The sequence below is a fragment of the Mauremys mutica genome, unplaced genomic scaffold, assembly GCF_020497125.1.
Source record: "Mauremys mutica isolate MM-2020 ecotype Southern unplaced genomic scaffold, ASM2049712v1 Super-Scaffold_100314, whole genome shotgun sequence".
In the NCBI taxonomy this organism is placed as follows: Eukaryota; Metazoa; Chordata; order Testudines; family Geoemydidae; genus Mauremys; species Mauremys mutica.
In genome coordinates this window covers 339267-357703 of record NW_025423311.1, presented here as the reverse complement: position 1 = coordinate 357703, position 18437 = coordinate 339267, and the positions used below count along the sequence as shown (strand labels likewise).

Below are 18437 nucleotides of genomic sequence, written 5' to 3'. Positions count from 1 at the left end.
TGATACGGGAAAGATGTGCACTGCGAGCTTGTGCTAACCCAGCTGAGATTTTCCCCAGACACTTCACTCAAAATACTTAACACTGGTTAAGATAAAGCATAAACGAGTTTATTAACTGCAGAAAGATAAAGTGATTTTTGTTAGAAGAATAGAGGAGCAGGTTGACCCGGAAGCGGATACGGGTACAGCCTTCTTTATTGCGATGCTTGTTCCCCTCGACCCAATTGTCGAGTAAGCACTGGATTAGTTACATCACACTCCTTTTATCTAACTTAGTATGTACACGCGTACATCCATTACAACACCCCCAAAACCCTTATTAAGTAATAGAAACACCCATACTGTTAGTATACCCACCCCTATCTGTTAGTCACAGGATTACGCATGTTATACAGACATTTTTACCTTGAAAATACAGTACTTTGTATTAATGTGTTGCTACAAATTTCCTTAATCAGCAGTTCTCAGGGGAGAAAGGAAGAGGCCATAAGCCAGGGCTTGTTTATGTAGCTGGGAAAGGAAGGGAGGGGAGGTAACATTTCTTTTACCTTCTTTCACACAAAGGACATTCATTCCGACAACTACATTTCTCATGCAGTTGCATCCTTAGCAATTCTTACAAGCAACAGGGAAAGGAAAAATATGGCAACTTATTTATTAAGCAAAGAATTCCTGCCTGCTTATGCCTTTGTCCCCTAATCCCATGTCTGCACATTAGCAGTTCCCTGCTCTTTTACTGAATCCTAACGTATCCCAACAATTCCAAGTGTTAGCAAACAGATCAAAGCAGATTACTTAGCAAATAACCAAAACCTCAAACTAAGCCTAACATACTAGATGGATAGAATCTGAATTAGCAATTTCTCACCCTGACTAATGGTACAAGCAGTCCCCCAAGTTTCCATACACAAGCTAGAAATCCCTTTACCCTGGGAGCAGCACTTGCCCCACTTCAGTCTTTCTTCCTCAGGTGCTTCCAGGAGTTCTCTTGTGTGGAGAATGAGGCCAAGAGATGACATCACACCCCACCTTATGTAGCTTTTCCATATGGTGGGAACCGTTTGTTCCAAACTCAGTTCCCAGTCCAGTTTGTGGAAAAATAGAGGTAACAAAATGGAGTTTAGGGTCATGTGGTCTGGTCACATGCACTAGCATGTCCTGCTGAGTCATAGTAGCCATGACTCATAGGCTGGCTGAAACATTCACAGGAAGGCTAAGCTCTTCCACGGTCCATTGTCTTTGTTGATGAGCCATCAGCAGTGTCTGGCTTCTTCATTGTTGTACCTGAAAGGCTCGTTGTGGGTGTTACCCAGAGTAAGCACCTTTGAAATAAAGATACATAGTTGTAGAGGAGTCGGATTCACCCCTGCGGCGCCTCCTGCTGGTGACTTCCGGGAATTAGCTCAATTTCCAGCCCGGAGCGCCCTCTGCAGGCCAGTGATCCGCCTGTCCTCTGGCCGTGAGTCCCTCCCTGGACCCCAGTGCCTCTGGTAACTGGGTCTCCCCCTCCCAGGGGAACCCCCACCCCACTATCCCCACTTTGCCTCAGTATTGGCTACTGCCCAGTCTCCATCTAGCCCCTGTTCACTGGGGCAGACTGCAGTATCAGCCACTCATCATAGGCAAAGGGGTTTGGACCTGCTGCCTTTGCCTACCCATGGGCTGCCCCTTGCCACCCCCAGGACCTCTTGGCCTAATGCTAGGCCGCAGCCTGGGGCTTTCCAGGCAGGAGCTCCCCAGCTCCTCTGCCTTTCCCCAGCCCTGCTCCACTCCAGGTACCTTGTCTAGCTCCGTGCAGCCAGGCCCTTCTCCCTCTACAGCCAGAGAGAGACTGACTGGGCTCCTGGCTCACTGCCTCTTATAGGGGCCAGCTGGGCCTGATTGGGGCCAGCTGGGCCTGATTGGGACCTGGCCACAGCTGAGCCTGCTTTCTCCCAATCAGCCCAGGCTTCTTGCCCCAGCTACAGCCCTCTCCTGGGCTGTTTTAAGCCCCGAAGGGCAGGAGCAGGGGACCACCCTGATACAATAGTCAATATTCATAACTGCAGAGATAAACATGCTCTGCGCACACAAATAGGAGAATCCTATTCAGCAAATCATAACATTTCCAGTGACTCTGCACATGACACATCTTGCACATAAAGAACAGGAGGACTTGTGGCACCTTAGAGACTAACAAATTTATTTGAGTATAAGCTTTCGTGAGCTACAGCCCACTTCTTCGGATGCATAGAACAGAACATATATTGAGGAGATATATATATATATATATATATATATATATATATACACACACATATACAGAGAGCATGAAAAGGTGGGAGTTGTCTTACCAACTCTGAGAGGCCAATTAAGTAAGAGAAAAAAACTTGTGAAGTGATAATCAAGATAGCCCAGTACAGACTCTGAAACCCTGTCATCTTGCACATAATGCATCATAATTATGACCTAATCCTATTATAATTGTACTGTTGCCGGCACAGAGGCCCCAAGGGGGCAACAGCGGGGTTCGTTGCCCGGTGTGCTTCGCGCCAATGAACACACCAGGGTGGAGAAGCAGACAAAGTTTATTTGAGATCTCAAAGCGGTGCAAGGAGACTGGCACGTCTCAAATCAAGCGCCCAGATACAAGCCGCTTTCCCTTCTTATACTCAAGTCGTTTGCTTCAGCTTAGTTCCCCCCCCCCTTTCTTCCCCCCTCCCCCGTTTCCTTCCTCCCCCCTGTAGCAGCTACAGTAAGCAACCTTGGCCACTGCAAGGGTAGCTTGTTAGCAAATTTTCCCAGACCTGTTATCTTGTCCTTCACAGAGGCATGTAGGCTTCCCTTATCACTACCGCTTCAGACTGCCTTGAGCTGTTAGCTGACTGTTATACGTTTTGTTTTGCAGCTACTTAGGTTGGTTAAAGTTCATCATGGAGGAGCCTTGGTTCACTTAGGCCTAGAGCAGGGGGGCTTCATCGACACTCGTGGTCTTCCACCCCCCCGAGTTACCTAGAGTTATGCCTAGTGACACCAACATGTGTGTGTGTGAATGTGTGTGTGTATAGGTATTAGGTATAATGTGTGTGTATAAGGATTAAAATATTAGTTATTGGTCATAAATCAAATTATCATAATAAATGTGGCATCTTTGTCTTGCCCCCTGAAAAGATCCCGTGTAGTTTTGTCTGTACAACAAAACAGCACCCACTGTGTGCAGGTATTTGATCCTGCTCAAGTAGTTCCCATTGTATAACACTATTGTTCAGAGGTTCCTGTTGCACACAGTTCCTGGGGTAATCTTTATGTCTTTGTGCATTCCTTCAATAAGCCACTAACATTGTCTGGCCTCCTCCAACAGAGCACCTTTGAAATACAGAGACATGGTTAATATTTCTAGCCTCAGGTACAAACGTTACATGCATACAGGTTGGATTAACACAGTCAATAGGTCTTAAGTTTTGCAATGATACCTCACATCAGCCATCTTGCATAAAGTATATATTAGCTATGTCATATCCAGATCATAAGCATATTTTCATAAAGACTGTAGAGTATAATGTATGTTTGCTGATCTGCAAATAGGAAAGGAGCATGCACCTTTGGGTGCAAACGCTCATGACAATAGTGCAGAGCCATGCAAGCTCCATGGTTCTGTGTGAGATGGCAGACAGTGAGGAGGGCCAGGCAGATTTGTGGGTTTAGAAAAAAACGGTGTAAACATTATGTATACGTTTATGTAGGGGACACATATAACATTAGTGGCTAGTTAACAATGCGTTCTAAGAAGTTGGATCCCATGGCCACAACCACCCCTGACTAAGCTGTTGGTACCCAGCATACACTGCCAAACCAAAGTGTCCCAAAATGCAGTGGGTGGACAGTGGGAGATCTATTCATGGTGCACTTCACTCTGAATCTATACAAGTGGTTCTGGTGAGTACCCTGACGGCTGAGGCAAGGAGTCCAGGAGGCATGTGCACCAGTGACATAGTAACCGTAAAAACAACAAGGAGTCCGGTGGCACCTTAAAGACTAACAGATAAGGTGCCACCGGACTCCTTGTTGTTTTTGTGGATACAGACTAACACGGCTACCTCCTAATACTTGGCATAGTAACCGTAGTGACTCTGTGCTGACATAACTTGAGTTAACCCACCCTTAAAGTGTAGATATGGCCTTAGGTATATGAAATGTTTGGGAGAGGTAACAGGAACAGTCTGAGGGTAGACAAAGATTCATTCAGATGTTTCGGCTCAAGGCATTGGAACTGGCCTTACTGCACCCTACAGGCTCAGGAACAAAGAGGCACAAAAAAGATCTCATTTATTTATTACAATGTCTTGACTCGAGGGTGTATAACTCGTGATTTTAGAATTCTTGTGGTTGTCAAGGTATCTTGGGGTTGTAGATGTGTTTCATTATATTTTGAAAGGCAAAACTATGAATGGGTTGAACAAAGAATTAGATCAGTCCCTCAGGATAAGTAGACTGGCTATTAGCCAAGATCATCAGGGATGCAGGCCCATGCTCTGCATGTCCCTAAACCGTCCTCTGATTGCCAGATGCTGGGAGTGGGCAATGGGATGGTTCACTGAGTCATTGCCTGGTCTGATCATTCCCTTAGAAGCACCTGGCATTGACCACTGCCACAAAACAGGATACTAGATTAGGCGGACTATTGGTCTGACCCATGTTGGCAGTTCTAATTTTCTGCAAAAATTACAATAGATTTTTTTTCCAGGGAGAAAGACATTATAGGCGATAGTATCCTGCCTTTATTGAATATTTGAGAATCAAGCTGTACACAACGGCATGTGGAAAAACACTAAGGGCTAGACTGAGGCAAAATAACAGTTGCAAAAATGCAATCCCCAGTGGTGGATTGACTCAAAACAAAGTTTTGACACTACGCCAGAAATTCTGTCAGTTCTAAAATGAGAAGAAAAAATTAAATTTAAATATTCAGGCAATTCAGGTTATCCCAGCAGCAGATAAAACAACTTCGGAAACTGCTTGGAGACTCTGTGCATTCAGATACAGTGAGAAGGGATTCTTTGTTTCTGAGGGGACCTGTGTAAAATGTTTTACTGAATTAAGTCTCAGGGATTATCTATACTGGCAAGTTAAAGCGCTCGAACTCGCTGGCTCAGGGGTGTGAAAAATCACACACACACTCACACTCACACCCCTGAGTGCAGCAAGTTTGAGCGCTTTAAAGCGCTAGTGTGGACAGGCTCGGCTCCCAGTGCTCAGAGCGCATCCCCTCGTGGAGGTGGATTACCAGGCGCACCGGCACCCACCGCAGCGCTCTGAACTTTGTAGTGCAGACAGAGCCTCCATAGGTTGGATCAGACAGAGGGGAGCTGCACTGGCTAGGCAGGGGGATGCCTGTGTCTGTAAGAACCAGCCCTGGGAAGCCTCTGCCGAGCGGTGCTGTCTGTGGGAGGGGAAATGAAAATAAAAAAAGCTGCTTTGCCCCCCCCCCCATTTTTGCAAACACTGGTCTCAGTCCCACTGGGGTCACTGCTGCCCCCTGTGCCCCGCCTGTGCTGGGTTTTGCCCTTAGTCACCCTCTGCCAGAGCCTCGCTCCTGGGCTTCACTCCTGCTCCTCCCCCCAGCCCTGGTTTTGTCCCTTAGCCCCTCTCCTGCCCACGGCCCGGGCAATTCCCGCCCCCTGCTCAGCCCCCACCCCCTGTCACTCCCCCCGCCCCGCTCCAGCCCCTGGAAGGAGCAGAATGTTGAGCTGATATGGGCAGGGGGAAGGGCAGCGGCTTCAGCGGCTGTCACTGAGCATGCGCAGTGCCCGGGAGCGGCACATGGCTGCGGGAGGCGCGTTAATACGCTGCCCGGGGGCTCCTGAGTCTGATGGTTCAGCAGCCCCCGCCCTGCCCCCGCCTTTCCCCTGGGGAGCCCCGGCCCCTCCTGCCCCCTCCAGGCTGAGGCGGGTTCCCGTGTGTCCCACCCTTCCTGCGTGGGGCCCGGGAGGAGCCGCCCCTTCCCGCCCTCCCGTCCCAGCCCCCATCCCTTTATGCGGCAGCGGGGCCATGGCCGGGGCTGGGAGCGCAGCACGGGGGCTGCTCCAGCCCTCCAGCCCGGGGCAGCACGGTGGGGCGGACAAGCTCCTGCTGGGGGGGCCGGGCCCGGCTGCCTGGTTCGCCCCCTGCCCGGGGGGGGTCCCCAAGCTCCGCGCGGCCGGGGCGGAGCCCGGGAACGGCTGGGCCGGGAGCTGCAGGAGGGGCCGGAGCACAGCTCGGCTGCAGAGCTCGGAGCCCAGGCTGGGCCCAGGGGGGACCTGGGGTGTCAGAGCTGGGCGGGGGGGGGTGGCTGGGGATGGGGGTTGTGGGCGAGCTGGGAGTGCACTGGGGGGGTCAGGGCTGGGGGGGCGGCTGGGGATTGGGCTGGGGGGGAGCTGGGAGTTTGGGGTGCGCTGGGGGGTCAGGGCTGTGGGGGAGCGGTTGGGGATGGGGCTGTGGGGGAGCTGGGAGTTTGGGGTGCACTGGGGGGGGTCAGGGCTGGGGGGGAGCGGCTGGTGGCTGGAGGGAGCTGGGAGTTTGGGGTGTGCTGGGGGGTCAGGGCTGGGGGATGTTTGGGGGGCTCCATGTTCAGATCTGGCCCTGCAGGAGCTTTGGGGGCTGGCGCTGGGGAAAGTGGGGGACTGTCTGAAGTTGGCTGCTTGGGATGTGGGTGAGGCCCCGGGGAGCTGGGGGTTGGGCTGCACCCCTGTCCCTGCAGCCTGGGGCCCTGCGTTTCCTCTGGAAAAGCTGCTCCTTGTTTCACCAGCTCCTCTCAGTCTGAGTCCCAGGGACCCTGCACAGGCGTCTGCAGGGCAGGACGGGCCCTGAAATCTGGCAGCTGGGAGGTTTGCAGCCGTTTCTAACCCTCCCTCCCCTGCTTCTTCCAGGAGACCCCACAAAAGCATCTGGCCCCTCTGGGAAAAGAGAGAGAAGCAGCCAAAGCCGAGGAGGAGCGGCAGAGCGAGGAGCTGCTGGTAGGTGCCCAGAGCCCCCCGCCACTTAGGTTTGCCTGGCATAAGAATGACCTGGTGAATGCAGGGCCCACCCTGCCAGCCTCAGCCAGGGACCCATCCCCGCTGGAGCCCAGGGAGCCTGCAGGGTCAGACACGGGGGTAACATGATGCCCTTAGGATGCAGGAGGCTGCTGGGCAGGAGAGGGTCAGTCTGTGTTAGCCCGGAGCCCCTGCCCACGGGCTGTCTGGATGTCACAGTGATCAGGGATCCTTTCTAGCTCCTGGGGGGATGGGGAGGAAGGAGATGAAATGTGGGCTGCAGAGATGGAGGATTTGGCTCAGTGCATGTTGATGAGGTTTTGGGGAGAAGTGTCCCTCCTGTAGGTGATGTACAGCTCACCCCGGTCCTGATCCCTCCTCCCTTCCCGGGATAAATGAACTTCCCATCCCCCACCACCAGAGAACTTGTGTTCTGGTAAATAACTCTGCCACCCGCCCCCAGGTGCATTTATGATTTTCTCCTGTTATGGAGCAGATGAATTTCAATGTTGATAAATGCAAAATAGTGCACATTGGAAAAGATAATATCAAATGCACATAAACTGATGAGGTCTAAATTAGCTGTTACCGCTCAAGAAAGAGATTTTGGAGTCACTGTGGATAGTTCTCTGGAAACATCCACTCAGTCTGCAGCAGCAGTCAAAAAAGCAAACAATATTGGGAATCATTAGGAAAGGGATAGACAATAAAACAGAAAATATCCTATTGCCTCTATATAAATCCATGGTATGTCCACATCTTGAATACTGTGTGCAGATCTGGTCGCCCCATCTCAAAAAAGATACATTGGAATTGGAAAAGGTTCAGGGAAGGTCAGCAAAGATGATGAAGGATATGGAACAGCTTCCGCATGAGGCGAGATTAATAAGACTGAGGCTATGGCTACACTCCGCAGCTTTTATCCACACGGCTGTGCCACTACAGCCGTTCTGCTGCCAGGCGCGCAGTGTAGCTGCTCTTTGTTGGCAGGAGAGAAGTGCCAGTGTAGACAAAGCCTGAGACTGTTCATCTTGGAGAAGAGACGACTAAGGGGGGATATGGTAGAGGTCTATAAAATCATGACTTGTGTGGCGAAAGTAAATAAGGAAGTAAATAAGGAAGTGTTATTTCCTCCTCATAACACAAGAACTAGGGGTCATCCAATGAAATGAATAGGCAGCAGGTTTAAAACAAACAAAAGGAAGTATTTCTTCACACAACACACAGTCAATCTGGGGAACCCCTTGCCAGGGGATGTTGTGAAGGCCAAGACACTAACAGGGTTCTAAAAAGAACTAGAGAAGTGCATGGAGGACAGGTCCCTTAGGGGCTATTAGCCAGGATGAGCGGGATGGTGTCCCTAGCCTCTGTTTGCCAGAAGCTGGGAATGGGCGACAGGGGATGGGTCACTTGTTGATTCTCTGTTCTGTTCATTCCCTCTGAGGCACCTGGCATTGGCCACTGTCAGAAGACAGGATACCGGGCTAGATGGGCCTTTGGTCTGATCCAGTCTGGCCGTTCTTATGTTCTATGTTCCCCTGTTACTGAGCCGCCCTCTCCCTGATGCAGAAACAGACGGCAGCTGAGAGGCAGAAGATCGTCCGGGAGTGGCAGGAGCTGCGAGGGTTTCTGGAGGAGCAGGAGCAGCGGCTGCTGTCCCAGCTGGAGGAGCTAGAGAGAGCCATTGTCCAGAGAAGGGATGAGGGCGTCTGCAGCCTGTCCTGGGAGATTTCCCTGCTCAGCGAGAGGGGAGGAGAGAAGGGGCAGCAGCTGCTGAGCCAGCCCCTGCAGGTCAGGCTGTCATTGCAATGATCATACGCAGCGTTTCTCTAGGCGCTTCTGAGCCCTAGACCCCAAAGCACTTTACAGAGTGGGGTCAGGGGCATTATCCCTCTGGGACAAATGGGGAAAGTGAGGCAGAGGGAGGGGCAGAGCCCTGCCCAAGGTCACCCAGTGAGTCTGGCAGCGGTGCCAGGGATGGGCCCTGGGAGTCCTGGATGCTGCAGCCCCAAGACCTTCTCTCCTGGAAATGTCTCTCTGCATTTGCACTTGGAGGGTGAAATCCCCTCTCCCACCATGCTGAGGTCCCGAGTTAGGCCCAAGGCCCCTGTCACTGCAGGTTAATGGGTTTAGTGGGGCCAGGGGCCTTCTGAGTCTCTCGGCCCTGGGGGGAATTTGATTCTCAATGCAGAGAAATATCTTCTGCCTGTAAAGTGCCCGGGGAGAAGATTTCCACAGTGGGACCTGCCCGCAGGGTTTGCTGGGGCTGGTAGGGGGGCAGCAGCTCTGGGAATGTAAACCTGAAATTCCCCTACTGCCCGAGGCCTCAGTGGTGACCCCTGCAGAGCAGGAGGCCTCCCCACCCAGGGACACTCCCCCTGACGGCCTCCTCTTTCTCTCCTTTTTAGGGTGCTGGGAGCACTGGGGGCAGGTAAGTCCTGGGCTCCATTTAGCTCCCCCTCATGGGCCGCTAGGTTTGATAACTGCACTGAATAGGAAGCTGCCCCCTGCCCTGGGACCGTGTGATTCTGTCTCCCCTAGTGGCTGACTCGGGTAGGAGACGAGCCGGTTACTGTCTGGTCTCTCATGAGGTCACAGCAGGGCTGCTAGACCCAGGGCTGATGGGACAGACTAGGCCTGTCTCCTGGACTGACGTGGCCGCGTCACGTACTCAGAGGGCGCAGAATCTCAGCTTTCGCATTTGTTAAAGTGAGTTGCCGGCCCTCAGCACCTCCCCAGTGTAAACGGAGACAGTGTTGCCTTGCTGGGGCTGCCAGCAGCCTGAAGCCGTAGCTCTGAGAGCGTGAACTCTCCTGTCCCCTGTTAATGTCAGCGGGGTGTCAACTGAAATGGCAGCACTTTGAAGTGAACATTAAACATTCCCTGGCTGATCACTCGAGCAGGTGGAACGGGGAGAGGGCAGTAGTGAAGCCTTTGTGGGGTGGGAATAGGGGGTTGCTGTAGGGAGGGAAGAACAGAGGAGAGAAACAAGGACAAGGAAGCGAGAGAGAAATGGAGAAAGGAGGGTGGGAAAGGCAGGGAAACACAGGGAAGAACCAGCAGGGCCCTACAGGGGTGTCCGGGAAGGGGCTGTTTTCCTCCTGAGTGACACTGAGTGTGACAGGCAAAGACTTGGCAAAATACTAAGAACTAAAATTTTATTTCCCATACGAAGGGCAGATTTCCCCCCTTGTTCTTCGTACGTGGGTGTCCCATGGAGAGCAGTGGGTGTTCTGCTGTGAATGGAGCAGGGCACAGAGTCCTAACCCGATGCCCTGGCCACTGGCCGTAACGGACAGGGCAGTGTGGCCCTCTCTGCCAAAGGAGCTGGACGCCCCAGGGTTACTGCTTCAGCTGAAGGGTTGGGGGGTTTTGGCATTTAAGGGCCCACGTTCATTCCCTGCTGGAGCCCTGGGCTCTGTCTGTGGCCACTGTCAGCATGTAGGGCCTGCCCACTCTTTGGTCTGAGTCTCCTCCCTTTCCACATGATCCCCGTGCTGGTGCCCCTTGTTACTGCCGTAACCCAGCGTAGGGGGTGGCTCTGCCCCCCCCAGAACCAGAGCGTCCCTGAGAAAGCCCCTGAACAATGTCTCCGTTCCTTGCTCTAGTGTCTCCCCACTTCCCGTCTCTCTGGGGAGCACAGGGCTGAGGTGACTCACCCTGACATTGACTATCTCAGGCTACAAAGCTCAGATCCAGGTTTCGTGAAGTTTGGGGGTTGCTGGGCTCAGGGTCTGGGGCTCAGGCCTATTTCTCACCCCTCCTTTCCCCAGCAGGGAGGACGGGACGTTTCGGAAGCCAGAGCCGTCGTTTGCGGAGCTGGAGAAGAGACTCAGCGATTTCTCTCTGCAAAGTGCCATGCTGCAGGAGGTGCTGCTGGGATTCAAAGGTGAGTTAGAGTCTGGGGGTGGCGTCTCCTCTGGTTAGAGCGACCCTGACCCTGGGGAGGAGTCGGGGACTCTAGTGATGTCACTGATCCTGGGCTCCATCTCACAGCGCAGCTCAGCGAGTCGCCCTTCCCCATGGAGCAGCCCTGTGGGGCTGGCTCTGCCTGCAGCGGCTGCGTTATCGGCCTCTGATCTCTGTCACCATCTCGTCGTTAACAGCAGTTCCATTAATAAGCAATGGGGGTTTCTCCATGAATGTGAGGGCCTGAATTCTCACCTCTCCCATCTTCTCCTTCCCCTAGAGACGCTGCAACGCGAGCTGGGGAGCGACACAGGTACGTGTCTGTCTCTGACGGGCCGTGGGGAGATTTCAGCCCAATAACCATGTTAACGACAGGGGATTGCAGCCTAAAGCAGCTGGAAGCTGTGTAACAATGGGAAGCGATGTTACTTTGTTCTTGCACCACTATATTTTCAACTGACTTGTCTCTTAAATATTTTAGCTCAGGGATCAGCAACCTTTGGCACGCGGCTCACCAGGGTAAGCACCCTGGCAGGCCGGGCAAGTTTGTTTACCTGCCACGTTGGCACGTTTAGCTCCCACTGGACACAGTTTGTCACTCCAGGCCAATGGAGGCGGTGGGAAGTGGCAGCAGCACATCCTTCAGCCTGCGCCGCTTCCTGCATCCCCCATTGGCCTGCGACGGCAGACCGCGGCCAGTGGGAGCTGCAATCGGCCGAACCCGCGGACGTGGCAGGTAAAGAAACTGGCCCAGCCCACCAGGGTATGTGCATTGGAGTTTCCCCAAGGTCCTTTAAGTGTTTCTTGATTGGGCACTTGATTTGCAAATTCCTTTCTGAAGAAGCTGACCTAATGCTTTACTAAGGCTACTTCAGAATCAAAACACATTGATGTACAAGAATGTAGCCAATATTCCTAACTTTAACTGCAAAAATGATACACCCACACAGGTAGTATCATCAGCAGCAGCAAATTATAACCTTTTCATAGGCACCTTACACGACAACCGTTGTACAACATTTGCTGCAAATATATAAGTGGTTGCACCAATGAACTATAGAGTCACATATCTAAGGAAAAGGATAAATGGTCACAAATCAGATATTAGGAATGGCAATATACAAAAACCTGTAGGAGAACACTTCAACCTCCCTGGCCACACAATAGCAGATCTTAAGGTGGCCATCCTGCAGCAAAAAAACTTTAGGACCAGACTTCAAAGAGAAACTGCTGAGCTCCAGTTCATCTGCAAATTTGACACCATCAGCTCAGGATTAAACAAAGACTGTGAATGGCTTGCCAACTACAGAACCAGTTTCTCCTCCCTTGGTTTTCACACCTCAGCTGCTAGAACAGGGCCTCATCCTCCCTGATTGATCTAACCTTGTTATCTCTAGCTTGCTTCTTGCTTGCTTATATATACCTGCCCCTGGAAATTTCCACTACTTGCATCCGAAGAAGTGGGTATTCAGCCACGAAAGCTCATGCTGCAAAACGTCTGTTAGTCTATAAGGTGCCACAGGATTCTTTGCTGCTTATACAGTCACAGGTTATTAATATAACATCACAGCCAAGGCTGGTGTTAGATGTAGCAAACAGAGCAACTTCCTGGGGCCCCAGACCCCCACAAAGCTACATTGCTTCGGCTTTGGCTTCAGCCCTGGGTGGTGGGGCTCAGGGGCCCAGACTTCAGCCCCATGCGCTGGGACTTCAGCTTTCTGCCCTGGGCCTCAGCGAGTCTAATGCCGGCCTTGCTTGGCAGCCCCCTGAAAGCTGCTCACGGCCCCCCCGGGGGCCCCAGACCCCTGGTTGAGAACCCCTGCCTTACCCCACGACTCACAGCAATGTTCAGGTTACTGCCAGTCCCGAAGGACCAGTCACTTCCGTAGGTCAAATGACGCTTGGATCTCCCAGCAAAGACAACACTTGTAGCCAGTCCTGTCACAACCTGTATTAAGATTTATTTGAAAGGAAATGAGAGTTGTTTACAAAGTTAACGCAATGTGACAAAGCTCTGTCCTTGTCTCCATGGGCCCTGCATTTCCTGGTGGATTTCGCTAGCCTCAGAGGCTCACTGTGACCCTCCACGTAGCCCTTCTCTCTAGGGACAAGTGTCACAGCCCACTGAGCCATTTTCATCGTAAGCCAGCGAGGGAGGGGAGGCAAAGCTACCCTCCCTTGCAGAGTCTCTGTTGTCTCCCAGTCTCAGTGATTAATCAGGGGAGCAAAGGGGGGAGCCCAGGACCCCCCTCTACTCTAGGCTCCAGCCCAGGGACCCTAATAGTATCAGCTGTGGTATCTGACCTTTTAGAAACAGGACACATACAATTCCCTGTTCTACTTCCCCACAGCACCCCCACTTCCTCAGGCTCCACTTCACCCTTACCTCAGGGCTTCCTTCCTTGTGCCTGATCTGGTGTGTACTGCTCAGTCGCTCCCACAGCTCCTGTTCTGCACACCCACCTGCCTAACTGGGAGCTCTTTAACTAGTTTCAGCCAGCCCCTGATTGGCTTCAGGGGTCCCAATCAACCTAGCTGTCTCCACGGCTTTCTGGAAGGATGTTAATTGGCCCCAGGTGTCTTGATTAACCTGGAACAACTGTCGTTTGGTTACCATGGTAACAGGGATTTGTTTAGCCTGGGGCTAACATACCTGTTTCTCACTACTTTCCTATAGCCATCTGGCCTTGCCCTATCACAGCAGCTAATCATCCAGATGCAGACAAATTACAGTCTTAAATTTCAAAGGTAATAGAAGCTTCTCTAATAAGCAAGCTCTGCATATTCTTTAGGACTAACCCCGGCTAAGCAGCTGGGGATCTCATGCTTATGCCTAGAAACTTTGCCCCCCAGAGTCCAAGCAGCATACAGATAATCAGTTCCTTCTGCATGGGGTTTTTCATCCCCTTCCTGCCATGTGCTCTGAGCTAGAAACTCAGCTAATGGGAAGTCAAGAGCACAACAACAGCCTTGTGTCTTCTTTAACATCCCATAATAGTCTCTCTGGTGTGGATGGACCTTTCCTGCCAGGCAGGGTGTAATGCATTCGGCTGTCAATCAGCACTTCACCTAGGTAAAGTCTCTCTCCTGTGTGGTGATTTACAGAGCCACAGAGGCTCACAATGCAACTAGTCAGATGTTAACCCAGGCAGCAACTCAGTAAAGCATTCAATAAAGTCTAAACATGTTCTTATAATCCTAATAACTGTTTTAACAATACTAACACAGGTGAGTCAGACTGATTCCACTGTGTGTTTGTCCATGTTCAATGAAGACATGGGGGCTTTTGCAAGAGCTAACACCTCGTCTGCCAGTGTCACAGGCAGGCTGGGCAGGGATGGTGTCTCTAGCCTCCGTTTGCCAGAAGCTGGGAATGGGTGACGGGGGATGGATCACTGTTCTGTTCATTCCCTTTGGGGCACCTGGCATTGGCCACTGAGCTAGATGGACCATTGCTCTGATGCAGTGGGCAGCTCTTATGTTCACAGTCTGTATGAGGAGTATCTACTCATTGGGACTCACTGGAGAGCCACAGAAAGAAACAAGATGTGCTGCGGCAAGAAGGCCCAGTCAGCCCACTCTGACAGTTAGGAAGTTTTTTTTCCTAATCTCCATCCTAAACCGCCTTTGCTGCAATTTAAATCCATTGCTTCTTGTCCTATCCCCTGAGGTTAAGAACAACAATTTTTCTCCCGCATCTTTGTAACAACCTTTTATGTACTTGAAAACTGTGATCGTGTCCCCTCTGAGTCTTCCCCAGTTTTTTCAATCTTCCCTCATAGGTGATGTTTTCTAGATCTTTAATCATTTTTGTTGCCCTTCTCTGGACTTTCTCTAATTTGTCCACATCTTTCCTGAAATGTGGCCCCCAGAACTGGACACATTACTCCAGTTGAGACCTAATCAGCGCACAGTAGAGCAGAAGAATTACTTCTCGTGTCTTGCTTACAATACTCCTGCTAATACATCCCAAAATGATACTTGCTTTTTTGCAACACTGTTGACTCCTATTTAGCTTGTGATCCACTATGACCCCCAGATCCCTTTCTGCTGCACTCCTTCCTAGGCAGTTATTTCCCATTTTGTACATGTGCAACTGATTGTTCCTTCCTAAATGAAGCACTTTGGATTTGTCCTTATTGAATTTCATCCTATTTACTTCAGACCATTTCTCCAGTGTGTCCAGATGATTTTGAATTTCAGTTCTATCCTCCAAAGTACTTGCAACCCCTCCCAGCTTGGTATCGCCCGCAAACATGATAAGTGTAAGAGAGAGACTCTGCTCCTGGGAGGGTTTCATCATGTGTCAGATGGCTACACCCTGGTGGGAGGGGGCTAGGCCTGTACTGGGATAAGGTCACCCAGTACTATTCACAGTGTGTCAGAACCTAGAATGTCCATTAGCAGGGAACAATGCTGGGGGGAATTGACATATGGAAAGGACAGAAACCCTGTCTGAATTCTCTCACATTGCCCTTCTCGCCCTGGCAGGCTACAGAATAACGTCCACGTTTCTCCCCAAATCATCCCCTCCTCCCAGGGGGAAGGAAATGGCTGCAATGGAGCTGGCTCAGGTAAGGGATTCTCAGGGAGCTGGTGGTGGGTTCTGCTTGGAGGGAGAGAAGCAGTAAATGTATAGGAGGGTGGGAGCTAGTGATGAGCTGCCAAAATATTAACAACAGGTTCCCTCCTCCTCACCTCACAAGGGGGTCATGCCCCCCCCGGGGGTCATGCCTCATCCAACCCCCCATGCTCCTTTTCCATTGACACTGAACATGACGCATCTTGCACAAAATGCATCATAATTTATGTCCTAATAATTTGATAATCATACCACTATGCTGAATGTGGGGTGTAGTGTCAGGGCCTAATTTCAAGGCACAGGTGTTGGGAATGGAACTTCCCGTCTTTGTGGAACAGGAAATAACCCTCCAGCCAGTGCTGGGAAAACTTCCCACCTCCCAGTGCCGGAGCCTGAACCTACTGACACTTCATTAGTTACCATCAACCCCGATCTTTGTGGCAACTGCAAACTTTATCAGTGATGATTTTATATTCTCTTCCACATCCTTGATAAGAATGTTAAATAGCAGAGGGCCAAGAACCAATCCTTGTGGGAACCCCCTAGAAAGGAATCTACTCAACCATGGTTCCCCATTTACAATCATCGTTTTCAATCTATTTAATGTATGTTGTGTTTATTTTGTATCTTTCTAGTTTTCTAGTCAAAATGTTGTGCTGAACCAAGTCATATGCCTTACAGAAGTCTAGGTATATTACATCAATACTATTAGTTGCAACCAAACTTTTGATCTCATGCAATAAGGATATCCCATTAGTTTGATTGGATCTGTTGTCTCTGAACCTTTGTTCATGGGTACTAATTATATTCCCTCCTTTCATTCTTTATTAATTAAATCCATATTCGCTGCTCCATTATCTTGCCCAGTATCAGATGAACACTCTTGTAACTAGGTGGGTCATCTCTTTTACACTTCTTAATATTGGCACAGCATTAGCTTTATTCCAGTCTTCTGGAATTTCCCCAGTTCCAAGTGCTGATTAAAATCACCATTAACAGTCCTCCACACTCCTCCACCAGGTCTTTCAAAACTCTTGGATACAAGTTATCTGGACCTGCTTATTTAAACATGTCTAACTGTAATAGCTGCTGTTTAACATCCTCGTGAGTTATTGTTGGGATGGAAAGACTGTCGTCGTCAACATCTTATATGACTTACATCATCTGTTTTTCTCCAAATCCAGGAGAGAAATATTTATTGAACACTTTTACCTCTTCTGCATTATTTTGATAATTCTGCCATTTCCATCTAGTAATTTACCATTACCATTGTTAGGGATTAATTTTGTACTTAATGTGCTTTTTAAAAACTTCCTTCTTATTTTCATAAATTGGCCATTGGTTTCTGATAGCTTCCCTTACCAATTTTCTACAATTCTGACCTTCTAACTTCTATTCTTTACTATTGACTTCCCCTTTCTTCCATATATTTTATTTGGAGGGCTTGGCTACACTTGCAAGTTGCAGCGCTGGGAGTTACAGCGCTGGTCGTGCTGCTGTATAGGGACAGCGCTGGTGTGTGGCCACACTGACAGCTACCAGCGCTGCAGTGTGGCCACACTTGCAGCATTTGCAGCGCTGTATTGAGAGGTGCATTGTGGGCAGCTATCCCACAGAGCACCTCGTCCGATTTTGGCGCTGTGGGTTGTGGGAAGGGGACGGAAGGGTGCAGGTCATTCCGCTTCCTGTCCCAACGTCCCGTGGTGCATCGCTTCACATCCCAGCATTCACATTTTTTCCGGCCACGTTTGGCGCCATTGTGAGTCTCTTTCTGTTTTTTACTCTCTGTGAATCGCGATTTCTGTGGGAAATGGAGCCCGAGCTGCTGAGGACTGTGCTGATGAGTGTCGCCAGCACAACACGTTTGGCAGTTGAGCTATTCCTTCAGCTCCAAAGTGACAGTGAGGAGTCCGACGATGATATCGATATCGAGTCACCTGCCGCGTGTGACACTACATTGCTTGTGGCATTCACGGAAATGCTCAGCACCGTTGAACGCCGCTTTTGGGCTCGGGAAACAAGCACTGAGTGGTGGGATCACATCGTCATGGAAGTCTGGGATGACGAGCAGTGGCTGCAGAACTTTCGTATGAGAAAAGCCACTTTCATGGGACTGTGTGCTGAGCTCGCCCCCACCCTGCGGCGCAAGGACATGAGATTGAGAGCTGCCCTGACGGTGGAAAAGCGGGTGGCTATTGCTATCTGGAAGCTGGCAACTCCAGACAGCTACCGGTCAGTCGGGAACCAGTTTGGAGTGGGAAAGTCGACCGTTGGAATCGTGTTGATGCAAGTTTGCAGGGCAATTAATCGCATCCTGCTAAGAAGGACCGTGACTCTGGGGAACGTGCAGGACATTGTGGATGGCTTTGCACAAATGGGTTTCCCTAACTGTGGAGGGGCGATAGATGGGATGCATATTCCTATTCTGGCACCCCCCCCCCCACCACCTAGCATCAGAGTACGTTAATCGGAAGGGGTATTTCTCTATGGTTCTCCAGGCGCTTGTGGATCACCGTGGGCATTTCATTGACATTTACACAGGCTGGCCTGGAAGTGTGCATGATGCACGCATCTTTCAGAACAGTGGCCTGTTCAGGAAGATGCAGGCAGGGACTTATTTCCCAGACAGGAAGATCACAGTAGGGGACGTCGAAATGCCCATTGTGATCCTTGGAGACCCCGCTTACCCGTTACTGCCTTGGCTCATTAAACCCTATACAGGGAAGCTTGACAGGAGCAAGGACCGGTTCAACTACAGGCTGAGCCAGTGCCGAATGACTGTGGAGTATGCTTTTGGGCGTTTAAAAGCCCGCTGGAGGTCCCTGTATGGGAAGCTAGACTTGGGGGAAAGCAGCATCCCCGCGGTTATATCCGCATGCTGTACCCTCCATAATATTTGTGAAGGGAAAGGTGAAACATTCAGTCAGGCATGGACTACCGAGGTTCAAGTCCTGGAG

General features: G+C 50.8%; 1 long non-coding RNA gene across 1 annotated transcript; it reads right to left on the bottom strand.

The window, feature by feature from the left end:
* Positions 1-11248: 11248 nt before the first annotated feature.
* On the bottom strand, positions 11249-13344 carry LOC123360830. The gene is made up of 3 exons (XR_006576071.1): positions 13285-13344; positions 12727-12846; positions 11249-11300 (listed from the first exon to the last, which is right to left on the bottom strand). It is a non-coding gene; the product is annotated as an uncharacterized LOC123360830 (long non-coding RNA).
* Positions 13345-18437: the final 5093 nt, after the last annotated feature.